This window comes from Panthera leo, chromosome D3, assembly GCF_018350215.1.
Source record: "Panthera leo isolate Ple1 chromosome D3, P.leo_Ple1_pat1.1, whole genome shotgun sequence".
In the NCBI taxonomy this organism is placed as follows: Eukaryota; Metazoa; Chordata; class Mammalia; order Carnivora; family Felidae; genus Panthera; species Panthera leo.
In genome coordinates, this window is record NC_056690.1 from 19810203 (window position 1) to 19823943 (window position 13741).

The 13741-nt window shown below is 46.1% G+C and overlaps 2 protein-coding genes and 2 gene segments (V, D, J or C); all 4 read right to left on the reverse strand.

Moving 5' to 3' along the window:
• LOC122203332 (immunoglobulin lambda-1 light chain-like) overlaps positions 1-13741 on the reverse strand; it is a 614033-nt gene that overhangs the window by 81687 nt on the left and 518605 nt on the right. The gene's annotated exons all lie outside the window — the stretch shown is intronic.
• LOC122203331 overlaps positions 1-13741 on the reverse strand; it is an 803799-nt gene that overhangs the window by 40470 nt on the left and 749588 nt on the right.
• The window catches only part of LOC122203328 (immunoglobulin lambda-1 light chain-like), an 814466-nt gene that overhangs the window by 17262 nt on the left and 783463 nt on the right, over positions 1-13741 (reverse strand). The window lies entirely within an intron of this gene.
• The window catches only part of LOC122203330, a 277599-nt gene that overhangs the window by 7482 nt on the left and 256376 nt on the right, over positions 1-13741 (reverse strand).

The window sequence follows — 13741 nt, forward strand, 5'->3', positions numbered from 1 at the left end:
TTCTCTCTGGCCCATTCTTCCTTCTCCCCCCTCTTCCCCTCACTGCTGCTCTCCTCTTCGGATGTCCACTCCTGGCTCCCACCTTAGGGAACTCCACATCCTCCCCTGCCGTGATCTTTTGGCTCCTTACCTTAGGCTCCTTCCCTCTGGGGCTCTGCTCGATGATGCTGTGTTGTGGGCAGCGAGCCATGGGTGCCCATGGCCAGGTGTAGCAGCAGTAGGGGACAGTGCTGCCTGGGGCCAGGGCTCTGTCCCCCAGGAGCCTCACAGCACACTTGGCCTGTCTCGGGCCTCATCTGCCCTCAGGGTGGAAGCTCGGCTTGAACTTCCAGGAGAGGGGCTGGCAGGTGCCTCAGGTCCCTCTTGTTGGCAGCAGCGGTCCCAGTGTGCCTGGCCCACATAGTCTTGTCCTCTGTCTGGGCCTTCTCTGGTCCCTGCACTCAGTGCCCAGTCCTCTCCAGGGCCCATGGCTGTTACCCCTGGAGATCTCCCTCAGAGTGACATCTGCCAGCTGCCCGGCTGTGGTCAGATTCTGGGCTCCACCCCCTCCCACTGAAGCCAGCCCACAGTTCCTGCCCCTGGGGCCCTGGGTGGGGAATACCTGACCTGCCTTATTTCCATATTCCTAAGGGTGACCCAGGTCTGTGGAGCATCTCCCTGGGACTTGAAAAGACCACAGCAAGCAGTTGAGTGCCCAGTGAATCAGGAATCACCAAGGCCTGAGTTCCTTGGGGTGGGACTGGGGCTAGGGCTTCTCTTCTGACCAGTCTCCCAGGCTGGGTCCCTGCACACTCCACTTCCTTGGCAGGGTTGGTCCATCCTGGCTGGTTTCCCTCTGGTCATCTCAGCTTCTCAGCCAGTCAAGGGCCCTGCAGGGAGTGATTCTATATCCCTCACTCAAGGAGTAATGTCAGGCTCATGAATGTTGAAACCTAGCCTTAGGTCACCTCTGGGCCTCATTTTCCTCATCTGTAAAATGGACACAGTTCCTCTGTAGCAGGGCAGTCATGAAGATGAATGAGATCATGTGAATGCTAAGCCCCAGTATGTAGCAGGTGTTGAATGAATGTCCATTCCCTTTCCACCATCCTCGGACTTTGGGCTTTAGAATAACTGTTGGCATGTCCTGGGGGGCGTTTCCCTGTATTACAAGTGAGAAAACTAAGGTCCAGAGGAGATGAAAGCTGGGGCCAAGGGTGTTCTGGGAGTGGGCTGCAGGGTGATCTAGAATCTAGGAGTGAGCTCCTCCCCTGCATTGCAGCCCTTTGTCCACCTGGAAGGCTCATGCTTTGGTTCCAAGGGAGGTGGGGTTTGGGTTCTGTTGGGCAGAGGTGCAGGAGGGATGGACTGCACAGGTGCTTTGGGCTGGGGGCCATTGGAAAGCCCAGGAATATAATACGTAATGCAATGAGGCTGAGGCAGACAGCGGGGCCGGCTGCTGGCTGAGCTGAGATCATTTCACCTATTTGAGGATGAAGAAATTGATGTTCAAGTAGATTCTATACAGACGGCTGGCCCTTGCACGGCTCCAGGACATGCTTTGTTGATGTCTGTGCATCAGCTCTCTGGGCCTGGTGAAGTCTTACTGCTCGGTGAAGAGAGAATTGAAAGCAGCAGGTTGTAGGATCCCGCCTGTCACCCAGCGCCTCTCTTGCTTTCCAGTTGCCTTTTCTGCCACAAGGTCTTTTAATACACCTGCTCAAATCTGGGTTGCAGCCCCTCAGGGCTTCTAGTTTCTGTGTCAGCAGCCCTAAATGAGGCCTCCCAGGCCTGCCAAAGTGACTTTCCTGGGAGGTCCCTTTAAGAGTTGTGTGTCCCATGTTTTGAGTCAGGCACTCCTTAACTTTCCTGCTACATTTGACAGGAGATCATCCTATCCATGGGATGAGGCCCACGCCTGCCTCTGACCTTGGGTTCCTGGTACCATGGGGGCTGGAGTGGCATGTGCCCTAGGAGTCCAGACCGAAGCTGTTCCCTCCTGGCACCCCTGTGTGGGTGTGACACTCACCTACTACCCAGGGCCCAGAAGCTGTGGTTCTCTGGGGGACAGCCCCAGGTCTTGGGAAGAAGGGGCTCTCCCTAAAGGCAGCATCCCCAGCTGTGCCTCTTTTCCCCTACCCCTGCACCTGCCACAGCCTCTGGGCCGCCACTGCCACAAACCACATCCTCTTGTGGTGGCTGCAGTCAGAAATCTGGGTCTGGTTGTTTCCTGGGGACACTTGAGGGATGGGCTGGGTCTTCCCAGATGGTGCAGCTGCAGCTCTGACCCACCCAGGCCTGCCCCCTCACCTCCTTCCTGGATTGAGATACGCCGAGGGCTGGATTCAGGCTGGGCCAGAGGAGTCCAGGTCCATCTGTCCCCCTTGGTAGACCCCCTGCTGAGGGTCCCTGCCTCCTCTGTGCCCTGCCCCAGCCCTTCTCCCATGGAGTGTCAGGGTGTGCCCTTGTCCAATCACTTCTGTCCTGCTTCCCATGTCAGAGGGTGCCCCTGTCTCCTGCTGACCAGTCTCCTGCCCGCTCTGTACTCCACAAGCCCCAGAGACTGCCTAAGTCCAGGTCTCTCCAGCACCTTGCTCCACCACCCCCCCATCCCCAAACTCAAGCCAGCTGGGCCTTCTCATCTCACAGTTGTGCATGGTGTGTGTGTGTGTGTGTGTGTGTGTGTGTGTGTGTGTGTGTGTGTAACAAAGTATCTGTCTGGGGATGTGACAGAGGTTCTGGAATCTCTCAGAGTTCTTGGAGTCAGGGTCTGGCTCTGCAGCTTCTGAGCCCCACTCTGAGGGATCCCCAGGATCCCTGGAGACCCCTACTCCTTTGTGGGTCCACATTCCAGCTTTCCTCCAGCAAATGGAAAGAGAATTCTACTGCTTCTGTAGATGTCACAGACTCATGACCCTGGTGGGGACCTTCTAGTTCCTTCGACTGATAAACTGAGGCACAGAGAGGGAGAGTTTCTTTCCTAAGACACACAGCGACTTGGTGTAAAGACTGTGTCTTGGGACTTACCAGTACCAGCCAGAGACCTGAGAGGACCAGGCTTTTTTTTTGCACATGAGGTGGAGCCAGCCTGGAACTGAAGGATGGAGCTTGGGAACTTTTCAGTGCTTTAACGCCCAACTCTCCCAATACAGCCGCCTGGAGTGCAGTCCCGAGGGGACAGTCCAATAGGGGGCAGCAGAGACCAGCAGTAGAGGGAGGCTAAACCTCAGAAAGGGCTGGAACTCAGAAGGGGCTGGCCAGACAGAGGCCCGGGAAAGGCTCCAGTGGTGGTGGCAGGCGGGAGGATGCAGAGGCCGGACTCTAGTCCAACATCTTCCCTGACACCCACCTAACCCTTGCAAACACGGCCTGGGGTGAGGCGAGTGAAGCGAGTCACTCCAGTGTGGAGTGGGGGGGCGGATACTGAACTGACTTACAGTTTTGATGTTATATTTATTACGGGATTTTTCTGCATTACGATGTGAAAAAAGATTGCATTAAATATTATTTTGATGACGAGTTTTGGGGTCCTCCCTTAAATTTTACATGTAACGACAGTGGCTTACTCTGCTCATACTAGTGCCGGCTGTGTTTGATACTCCAGGGAACATTTATTAGGGGGCGGTGTGTGGAGGAAGTTGGGGGGCGGGGTTCTGGAGTGGGCGTGGCCAGCGCCCTGTGGTTCCAGCCTCACCTGACCAGGTGGGTTGATGTTTGCATAGCGGAGCCCAGTTTTCCAGGCCCTTTCCAAAGTCTTGGATTGATACCCGGGAGGGGTACACTCCCTTCATGAGGACCTGCGTGGCAGGTGGTGGCTTTGTAGCAGCCACAGCTCCTTCAGCTCTTCCACCGGGAACAGCCTCCTGGCAGGTCCTCGCTGGACAAAGCACATTCTTAGAGAGGGTGGTGCAGCCTCCTTTATTACATTCATACAAAGCGCTCCATCCTGATGGCTACCAATACTAACGTAATTTACATTCGGTTCTTACTTCATTATTCCTAAAAGCCCACACACCCTCACATTTGTTTATAACTACACGTGTCATATACCATAGTAGTTACTGCACTGCGTATGCTAGTTCCATAGTGGCAAATAGCCTAGAGACTTACCTTGTTTTAAAAAAGTTGTTATAAAATAGATAATCACATAAAATCGACCTCACTTTATTGTTTGACCATTTCTCCAGACACATCCTTTGCTTTTCAGTGATTTTACAATATTCCCCGAAATACCCATCCAGATGTTTACTTGTGTTGACAACTAGAGCCAGACAGTTTCTAACATAAGTACGTCTGAATAGGACCTTGGACAGTGAGGACTGGCTTTGCCAATTAGGTTAAACAGTGGGACTCTTCCCTAGATTGAATGATTCAAATTGGCAGCCCCAAGTTTGGGAGGAAAAAATACAGTTTAAAACACATGACAAGAGGAAATAATGTTTTTCAAAAAAAAAAATTGTAAAGATGCAAAGATGCACGATGATTACAGATATTTTACTTTTCCCCAATCTTTTATTTTTTTAAATTATCGTTAATATTTATTTATTTTTGAGAGAGAGAGAATGAGCTGGGGAGGGGCAGAGCGGGGGGGGGGGGGGACAGAAGTTCCGAAGCGGGCTCCACACTGACAGCAGAGAGCTCGATGCAGCTCGAACTCACAAACGGTGAGAACATGACCTGAGCTGAGGTCGGCTGCTGAACTGAGCTACCCAGGCACCCCCAATTTTTTCCCAATCTTTTAAATTACATGACACACAAGGGATCTCTTAGTAAGTTCTGTTCAAGTTTCTTGTTGCATATCCCAGAAGCTGGGGAAGTGGATGACAGATGGCTAGGTGACACCTCTATGCAGGTGGTCCCCTCTCCCCTAGAAGCTGATACTGGGATGGAGCCAGACTGCAGGAGGTTTACAGGGAGAGTGATTGGGACCAACCCCTGTGCAAGGGTTGGGTGGGAAGCAGGATAGGCAGGATGGGCAGAGGGAGGAATCAGCTATAGGGGAGCTTTGCTGTTGAGATGGCCTTTCCCAGTTTCCCCAGGTGGGCTGAGAGGCTGGGCCTTCAGGCCCTCACGTTGATCAGCCTTTAGAGGCTGCTGAAGAGCTTTGTGGTTGCAGAGAAGGGGGAAGGGCTCAGCCCCAAGGCACAGAGAGGACAGGTATCCCTTGTAGTCTCCACCCCCAGCCCAGGGGATCCTCCTCCTGGTAGTCACTAGTCTGGAGCTGTAGCCCCCGTTCAGTCTGTGCCCTGGCCTACATCCTGGGCTGTTCTGGCCACTGAGAAACAGTCTATCTGTGTTTTCAGGGAACCTGAAATCATGCTCACTGAATCGTTCTGGGTGCCGTCATGAAGGTGGCCAGAGTCATGGTGGTGATGCTGAGATTGTCCTGGGCTCCCGGTCTTTCCTCTGCTCCATTCTGGCTCAGGAGGAAGGTGGTTAATATCATCCAGGAGTTCCAAGTGTCTCATCCATCGTTGTGTTGTGGTGGGGGCCTCGAGCTGGTCTGCTTCTAGCTCCATCTCCAGAGCATTTCCACACTGAGTCTCCTCTGACATTCCCAGGCCCCAGTGCAGTGACCCTCCTCACCCCTACTCCAGGGAAACCCTGAGACAGGAGCAGCGTTCTACTGCAGATCACAGTTTGTGAGAGCCAGAACCTGAATAAAATTTCCTCCTTGCCAGGTGCACGTGGAGTTGTTAAAGGTCCATGGAGCTGCTATAAGAGTCTACCCTTGGCCATGAGCTCTTGGACAGGTGGTAAGTGCTGTGTCTCAGAATCTCCAATGTGTGGCTGGGGCAGGGACATATCACATACTCAAAAGATGTGATTTGAGTATAAGAGAATGAAATTGGCTGAATTCTAAGAATACTTCATGTGAAATTGAAATGATGATTTTGACTTCAGTTGCTAGGGAAAATGCATTAGGTAATAAAAATATTTAATATAATGTATAAGGTTGAGTAATGGTTATTGAATAGCTGCTGTGTCCTTGGAATGGAAAAAGAAAAAGAAAAGAAAATTGGCACCAGCCCCCTGGAGACGGTTTAGGGGGGAAAGGAGGAACTTCTCTTAGAAATCAGGACAGGAGGCTCTCAGAGCAAAGAGGGGGGTACAATGTGTGTTCTCAGAGAGAGGGGGCTTTATAGACTTTTTTTACATTCTGTAATTTATTTTTAAATTTACATCCAAGTTAGTTAGCACATGGTGCAACAATGATTTCAGGAGTAGATTCCTTAAGCTCCTACCCATTTAGCCCATCCCCCCCCCCAAACCCCTCTAGCAACCCTATGTTTGTTCTCTATATTTAAGAGTCTCTTATGTTTTGCCCCCCTCCCTGTTTTTATAAAATGTTTTATATTTCGCTTCCCTTCCCTTATGTTCATCTGTTTTGTATCTTAAAGCCCTCACATGACTGAAGTCATATGATATTTGTCTTTCTCTGACTAATTTAGCTTAGCATAATACCCTTAGTTCCATTCATGTAGTTACAAAGGGCAAGATTTCATTCTTTTTGATTGCTGTGTAATATTCCATTGTGTGTGTGTGTGTGTGTGTGTGTGTGTGTGTGTGTGTGTGTATATATATATATATATATATATATATATATATATATATATATACCACATCTTCTTTATCCATCCATCCATCCATCCATCGATGGACGTTTTGGCTCTTTCCATACTTTGGTTATTGTTGATAGTGCTGCTATAAACATTGGGGTGCATGTGCCCCTTCAAAACAGCATACCTGTATCCCTTGGATAAATACCTAGTAGTGCAATTGCTGGGTCGTAGGGTAGTTCTATTTTTACTTTTTTGAGGAACCTCCATACTATTTTCCAGAGTGGCTGCACGAGTTTGCATTCCCACCAACAATGCAAAAGAGACCCTCTTTCTCCGCATCCTTGCCAACATCTGTTGTTGCCTGAGTTGTTAATGTTAGCCATTCTGACGGGTGTGAGGTGGTATCTCATTGTGGTATTGATTTGTATTTCCCTGATGATGAGTGATGTTGAGCATTTTTTCATGTGTCATTTGGCCATCTGGATGTCTTCTTTGCAGAAGTGTCTATTCATGTATTTTTCCCATTTCTTCACTGGATTATTTGATTTTGGGGTGTTGAGTTTGAGAAGTTCTTGTAGATTTTGTATACTAACCCTTTATCTGATATGTCATTTGCAAATATCTTCTCCCATTCTGTTGGCTGCCTTTTAGTTTTGCTGATTGTTTCCTTCGCTGTGCAGAAGCTTTTTATTTTGTTGAGGTCCCAAAAGTTCATTTTTGCTTTTGTTTCCCTTGCCTCTGGAGACGTGTTGAGTAAGAAGTTGCTGCGGCCAAGGTCAAAGAGGTTTTTTGCCTGCTTTCTCTTCTAGGATTCTGATGGCTTCCTGTCTTACATTGAGGTCTTTCATCCATTTTGAGTTTATTTTTGTGTATGCTGTAAGAAAATGGTCCAGGTTCATTCTTCTGCATGCTGCTGTGCAGTTTTCCCAGCACCACTTGCTGAAGAGACTGTCTTTATTCCATTGGATATTCTTTCCTGCGTTGTCAAAGATTAGTTGGCCATACATTTGTGGGTCTATTTCTGGGTTTTCTATTCTGTTCCACTGATCTGAGTGTCTGTTTTTGTGCCAGTACCATACTGTCTTGATGATTACAGCTTTGTAATACAGCTTGAAGTCCAGGATTGTGATGTTTCCTTTGTTTTTTTTGTTTTTTTTTTTTCAAGACTGCTTTGGCTATTTAGGGTCTTTTCTGGTTCCATACAAATCATAGGATTGTTTGTTCTAGCTCTGTGAAGAATGCTCGTGTTATTTTGATAGATATTGCATTGAATATGAAGACTGCTTTGGGTAGTATTGACATTTTAACAATATTTGTTCTTCCTGTCCAGGAGCATGGAATCTTTTTCCATTTTTTTTGTGTGTGTCTTCTTCAATATTTTCACAAGCTTTCTATAGTTTTCAGTGTGTAGATTTTTCACCTCTTTGGTTAGATTTATTCCTAGGTATTTTATGGTTTTTGGGTGCAATTGTAAATGGGATTGATTCCTTGATTTCTCTTTCTGTTGCTTCATTGTTGTTGTATAGGAATGCAACCGATATCTGTGCATTGATTTTATATCCTGCCACTTTGCTGAATTCATGGATCAGTTCTAGCAGTTTTTTGGTATAATCTTTTGGGTTTTCCATATAGAGCATCATGTCGTCTGCAAGGAGTGAAAGTTTGATTTCCTCCTTGCCAATTTGGATGGCTTTATTTCTTTGTGTTGTCTGATTGCTGGGATTAAGACTTCCAATACTATGTTGAATAGCAGTGGCAAGAGTGGACATCCCAGTCTTGTTCCTGACCTTAGGGGGAAAGCTCTCAGTTTTTCCCCATTGAGAATGATACTAGCATTGGGTCTTTCTTATATGGCTTTTATGATCTCCAGGTATGATCCTTCTGTCCCTACTTTCTTGAGGGTTTTTATCAAGAAAGGATGCTGTATTTTGCCAAATGCTTCCTCTGCATCTGTTGAGAGGATCATGTGGTTCTTGTCCTTTCTTTTATTGATGTGATGAATCACACTGATAGTTTTGCGGATATTGAACCAGCCCTACATCCCAGGTATAAATCCCACTTGGTCGTGGTGAATAATTTTTTTAAATGTATTGTTGGATCCGGCTGGCTAATATCTTGTTGAGGATTTTTGCATCCTTGTACATCAGGGAAATTGGTCTATAGTTCTCCTTTTTAGTGGCGTCTTTGTCTGGTTTTGGAATCAAGGTAATGCTGGCTTCATAGAAAGAGTTTGGAAGTTTTCCTTCCATTTCTATTTTTTGGAACAGCTTCAAGAGAATAGGTGTTAACTCTTCCTTAAATGTTTGGTAGAATTCCCCTGGAAAGCCATCTGGCCCTGGACTCTTGTGTTTTGGGAGATTTTTAACTACTAATTTAATTTCTTTACTGGTTATGGGTCTGTTCAACTTTTCTATTTCTTCCTGTTTCCGTTTTGGTAGTGTATATGTTTCTAGGAAGTTGTCCATTTCTTCCAGATTTACCATTTTATTGGCATATAATTGCTCATAATATTCTCTTATTATTGTTTTTATTTCTGCTGTGTTGCTTGTGATCTCTCCTCTTTCATTCTTGGTTTTATTTATTTGGGTCCTTTCCTTTTTCTTTTTGATCAAACTGGCTAGGGGTTTATCAATGTTGTTAATTCTTTCAAAGAACAAGCTTCTGGTTTCATTGATCTATTCTACTGTTTTTTTTTTGTTTGTTTGTTTGTTTCAATAGCATTGATTTTTGCTTTAATCTCAATTATTTCCTGTCTTCTGCTGGTTTGAGGTTTTATTTGCTGTTCTTTTTCCAGGTCTTTAAGGTGTAAGGTTAGGTTGTGTATCTGTGATCTTTCTGTCTTCTTTAGGAAGGCCTGGATTGCTATATACGTCCCTCTTATGACTGCCTTTGCAGAGTTCCAGAGGTTTTGGGCTGTGATGTTATCATTTTCATTGGCTTCTATGTACTTTTTAATTTCTGCTTTAACTTCTTGGTTAGCCCATTCATTCCTTAGTAGGATGGTCTTTAGTCTCCAAGTATTTGTTATCTTTCCACATTTTTTCTTGTGGCTGACTTCTAGTTTCAGAGCGTTGTGGTCTGAAAATCTGCACAGTATGATCTCAATCTTTTTGTACTTGTTGAGGGCTGATTTATGTACCAGTATGTGATCTATACTGGAGAATGTTTCATGTGTACTGGAGAAGAATGTATATTCTGCTGCTTTAGGATGAAATGTTCTGAATATTTCTGGTAAGTCCATCTGGTCCAGTGTGTCATTCAAAGCCATTGTTTCCTTGTTGATTTTCTGTTTAGATGATCTGTCCATTGTTGTAAGTGGGGTACTGAAGTCCCCTACTATTATGGTATTATTATCAATGAGTTTATGTTTGTGATTAATTCATTTATATATTTGAGTGCCTTCACATTTGGAGCATAAATGTTTACAATTGTTAGATCTTCTTGGTGGATAGACCCCTTAATTATGATATAATGCCCTTCTTCATCTCTTGTTACAGTCTTTAATTTAAAGTCTGGATTGTCTGATATAAGTATGGCTATTCTGGCTTTCTTTTGTCCACCATTAGCATGATAGATGGTTCTCCATCCCCTTACTTTCAATCTGAAGGTGTCTTTAGGTCTAAAGTGGGTCTCTTGTAAACAGCATATAGATGGATCTTGTTTTCTTATCCATTCTGTTACCCTATGTTTTTGATTGGAGCATTAATCCATTGACGTTTAGAGTGAGTACTGTAAGATATGAGTTTATTGCCATTATGTTTCTTTTAGATTTGGAGTTTCTGGTGGTGTTCTGTGGTCCTTTCTAGTCTTTGTTGCTTTTGGTCTTTTTGTTTCCTTGTCTTTTCTCCCTCAGAGAGTCCCCCTTAAAATTTCTTGCAGGGTAGTTTAGTGGTCATGAACTTCCTGTGAAAATGAATACAATGAAATAGAATAAAATGAAATGATGGCAGTAAAACAGAATTGGAAAAATTTACAAAAAAGTAAGAAAATATTGTAGAAAAAAAATAAAATATTTTTAATAAAAATTGAAAATAAAAATACATTTTTTTCTCTTTTCCTATTCAAGAAAAAGAAAAGAAACGAAAAAGAAAAAAAAAAAGAAAATTGAATAGATGGACCAGCGAACAGACTGAAATACTATTGAAATCACATTGTCTTCCCCTAGATGTCAAACTATGAAACACTTTATAGTCTGTAAACTAAGCAGGTGGAGAGACTTGTGTTCCTGAAGAGCAAGGTTGGCCCAGTTGCGTGGGGCTTAGTGTAATGGCCCCATTCTCCACTAGATGGTGCTGCTTAGCTTACTGGGGTGGATTATTGTGATGCTTGTATGTGTGTATGTGCATGTGCAGGAGGGGAAAAAATGGCATCACCCAGCTACCCCCAGTCTCTAGTATTAGAACTCTGTTCTCCCTGATCGGCAGTCGTGCACCCTTCCTTTGTCTCCGGCTTCCGTCCACTCCCTGCTTTTACACTGTGACCAAGCTGTCAGGTTGCCAGGTGGCACCTCCCTCCTGAGTTTTATCTCAGATGCAGCTGTGTTTCTTGACCCCTCGCTTCTGAGGGACTGTGGCTTTGACCCACTCAGACCCTCTGGGGGAGGGTCTCACAGAGCAATGGCCGGGTGCTGGCCCCACCCAGGAACGTTCCGTGGGACCGTGCTGTTGCTGATGCCCATAAACTGTGGCTGGGTGCCAGCCCGCCCCAGAAAAAGTTCATGTGATCATGCAGCAGCAGCCCTTCAGGGATTGTGGAAAATCACAACACGCATCTGGCACCAGGCTTCACTCTTAATGACCTTGTTCCAGCACCAGCGAATGTGGTTGTTCTTCAGGATCCTTTGGGATCTTTGCCTGTGGGGAGCTCTCCCAGCAGGGGAACTGCCTCTCCCGTGTGTCCTGAAGACACCTGGACTTCAGTCTGCTCCCGGGGATTCGTCCTTCCCACCAGAGCACCGCCAGGTATCGAGCTGCAGAGTTTCAGCCTCTGCACTCCCCCTGTTTATAGAGTCTTAATGGAATTTAAACCCTCTCCTTTCTCCCTTTTTGGTTCAGTCCCTGTGGCTGTTTCCACTTTTCCACTTTCTCTCCAGCTGCTTTTGTGGGGGGGGGATACTTTTCCCGTATTCTCCCCCACCCCCCGCCTCCATCCCCTCTCCACAAGCAAAAACAGCCCCCTGCGCTCCATGGCTTCTCCCCCAGTTCACCTCTTTGCTCCACGTACCTGCTAAGTTCTCTCGTTCAGGTTGTGCAGATTGTTGTGTTAATCCTCAAATCAATTTTCTAGGTTTGCAGGGTGGTTTAGTGTTGATCTTGCTGTATTTCAGGGACGAGAGACACACACACACACACACAAAACAAAAACAAAAACAAAAACACACAAAAAACTTCCATGCTGTTCCTCCATCTTGTCCCATGGTCCTGGGGGCTTTGCAGACTTAAGAGAGCCTTAACACCACTGGGGTGTATGTAGGAGATTGAAGTCCCAGATCTGTGCCTAAGAAATAATTACTGCAAGATCTGGATCAGAGGAATAAGGAGCCAAAGGATTTTGTACATCAGTGTCAAGCATGATACTTAAGAAGGAAGATACCTTTTCCTTCAGATCTTAGGTCATGGTTACTAGCTCCCCCTGCCATGTTAGGAGCCCTGATACCAGGCCCACTCCATCACCAGGTGGCTAGGCAAGTGACCTCTGCTGCCACCTGGGTGGTGGCAATAGCACACAGGGCTCACGCCATGTCCCCTGGGACTCTGTATGTACTTTCAGTTGTCATGTATTAGACATATATGGTATTGCTTCTCCCCTAGTTGGGATTCACGGGTCTAGGAATTGGGGTGGGAATGCAGGTAGCAGCACTCACTGTTATCCCCAGTGAGCCATCAACTAAATGTTCCCTTGTCATCCTTGGGACTTTGTGCTTTGCTTGATCGCACGGCCCTGCTGGCTGAGTGTGCACCATGAACCCTTTGGCTCTGCCTGGCAGTGAGTCATCGGCAAAAGTAGGGGGTACTGGCTGGGGTGATTCCTGGCTACTGTCAAGGGGTAAGGGATTTTCTACCACACAATGAGGGTAAGTAGGTGGATGTATGGATTCAGGAGATCCCCTAATATTCCCTGGGTCTGTGACTGTAGTCATCAATTCACCACAATACAATTCAACAGGTCTGATAATGGGTGAATGTTCCGGAATGGAGGTTTGGTCGTCTCAACTGACAGGGACCCAACTGACTAACTCAGGTGTTTGCTGAGGGAAGGGGAATATGGAGTGGGTGGTGAAGATGTAACTATAGACATAACTCTGACCACAGGGTAGTGGCAGAAATGAGGATAATAGAAGGAACAAGTGTTTCTTCCTTATGTTGATATGAATATGTTTGGAAACCTATTAATCCTGTGTTTCTGTTTTGTTCTCCTGGGTCATCTCATTATCATCTAACATCCAATGTGTTCATAATAGTTAACTTTATGTCTCAATATGAAGCTATAGGATATCATTTCAGCTGGGACAAAAAATAAATACCACCATCAGACAGTAGTATACTTTGTATCCTCCTGGGAAAGGATGAACATGTTGGTAATTTTTCATTGGATAGTTTGGATAGTTTGTCACATCACGTGGAAGCATGGCTGCCAATATTCTCTTTATTTGGAGATTGTGGTTTGCCTGGATTGGGTGGATTTCACGTGGATGAGGTTGGACTGTGGTGGCTTATTATGTGTCAACATCGACAGACTGAACTGTATTTCACAGAACTGTTTTCTGTCTGTATTCTGGGGTAGGGTGGGTGTGAAGAAAGAATCTTGTGCGAGATTTGGGGGGTAGAAGTGACATTGCACCCATTTTGTGCCTCAGTCCATGGTTGTGTATCTTCTGGTCACTTTGTAGGAGGAGGCAACTGCCCCAGTGTCCCTCATTCACCATCAGGATAGATGTGACCCTTCAACTGTCTGTCAGAACCCAGAGCACCTAGTGTGTCTGCATCTTTTCTCATTGTTTAAAAATACGAGGAACAATCTAATCTGTTGGGGATTTTGACACATATATTGGGGATTTGGGGCACAAACCGGAGCTTTATGTGTTTATATAGTAGCCTCTTCATGTCCCCGAAGACCCTGTCGGGGATGCTGGCCAACCTGGATTGGGTTCCTGGAATCAGACTCTGAGATGGAGAAGTACATGTGTAGGAGATCTGGAA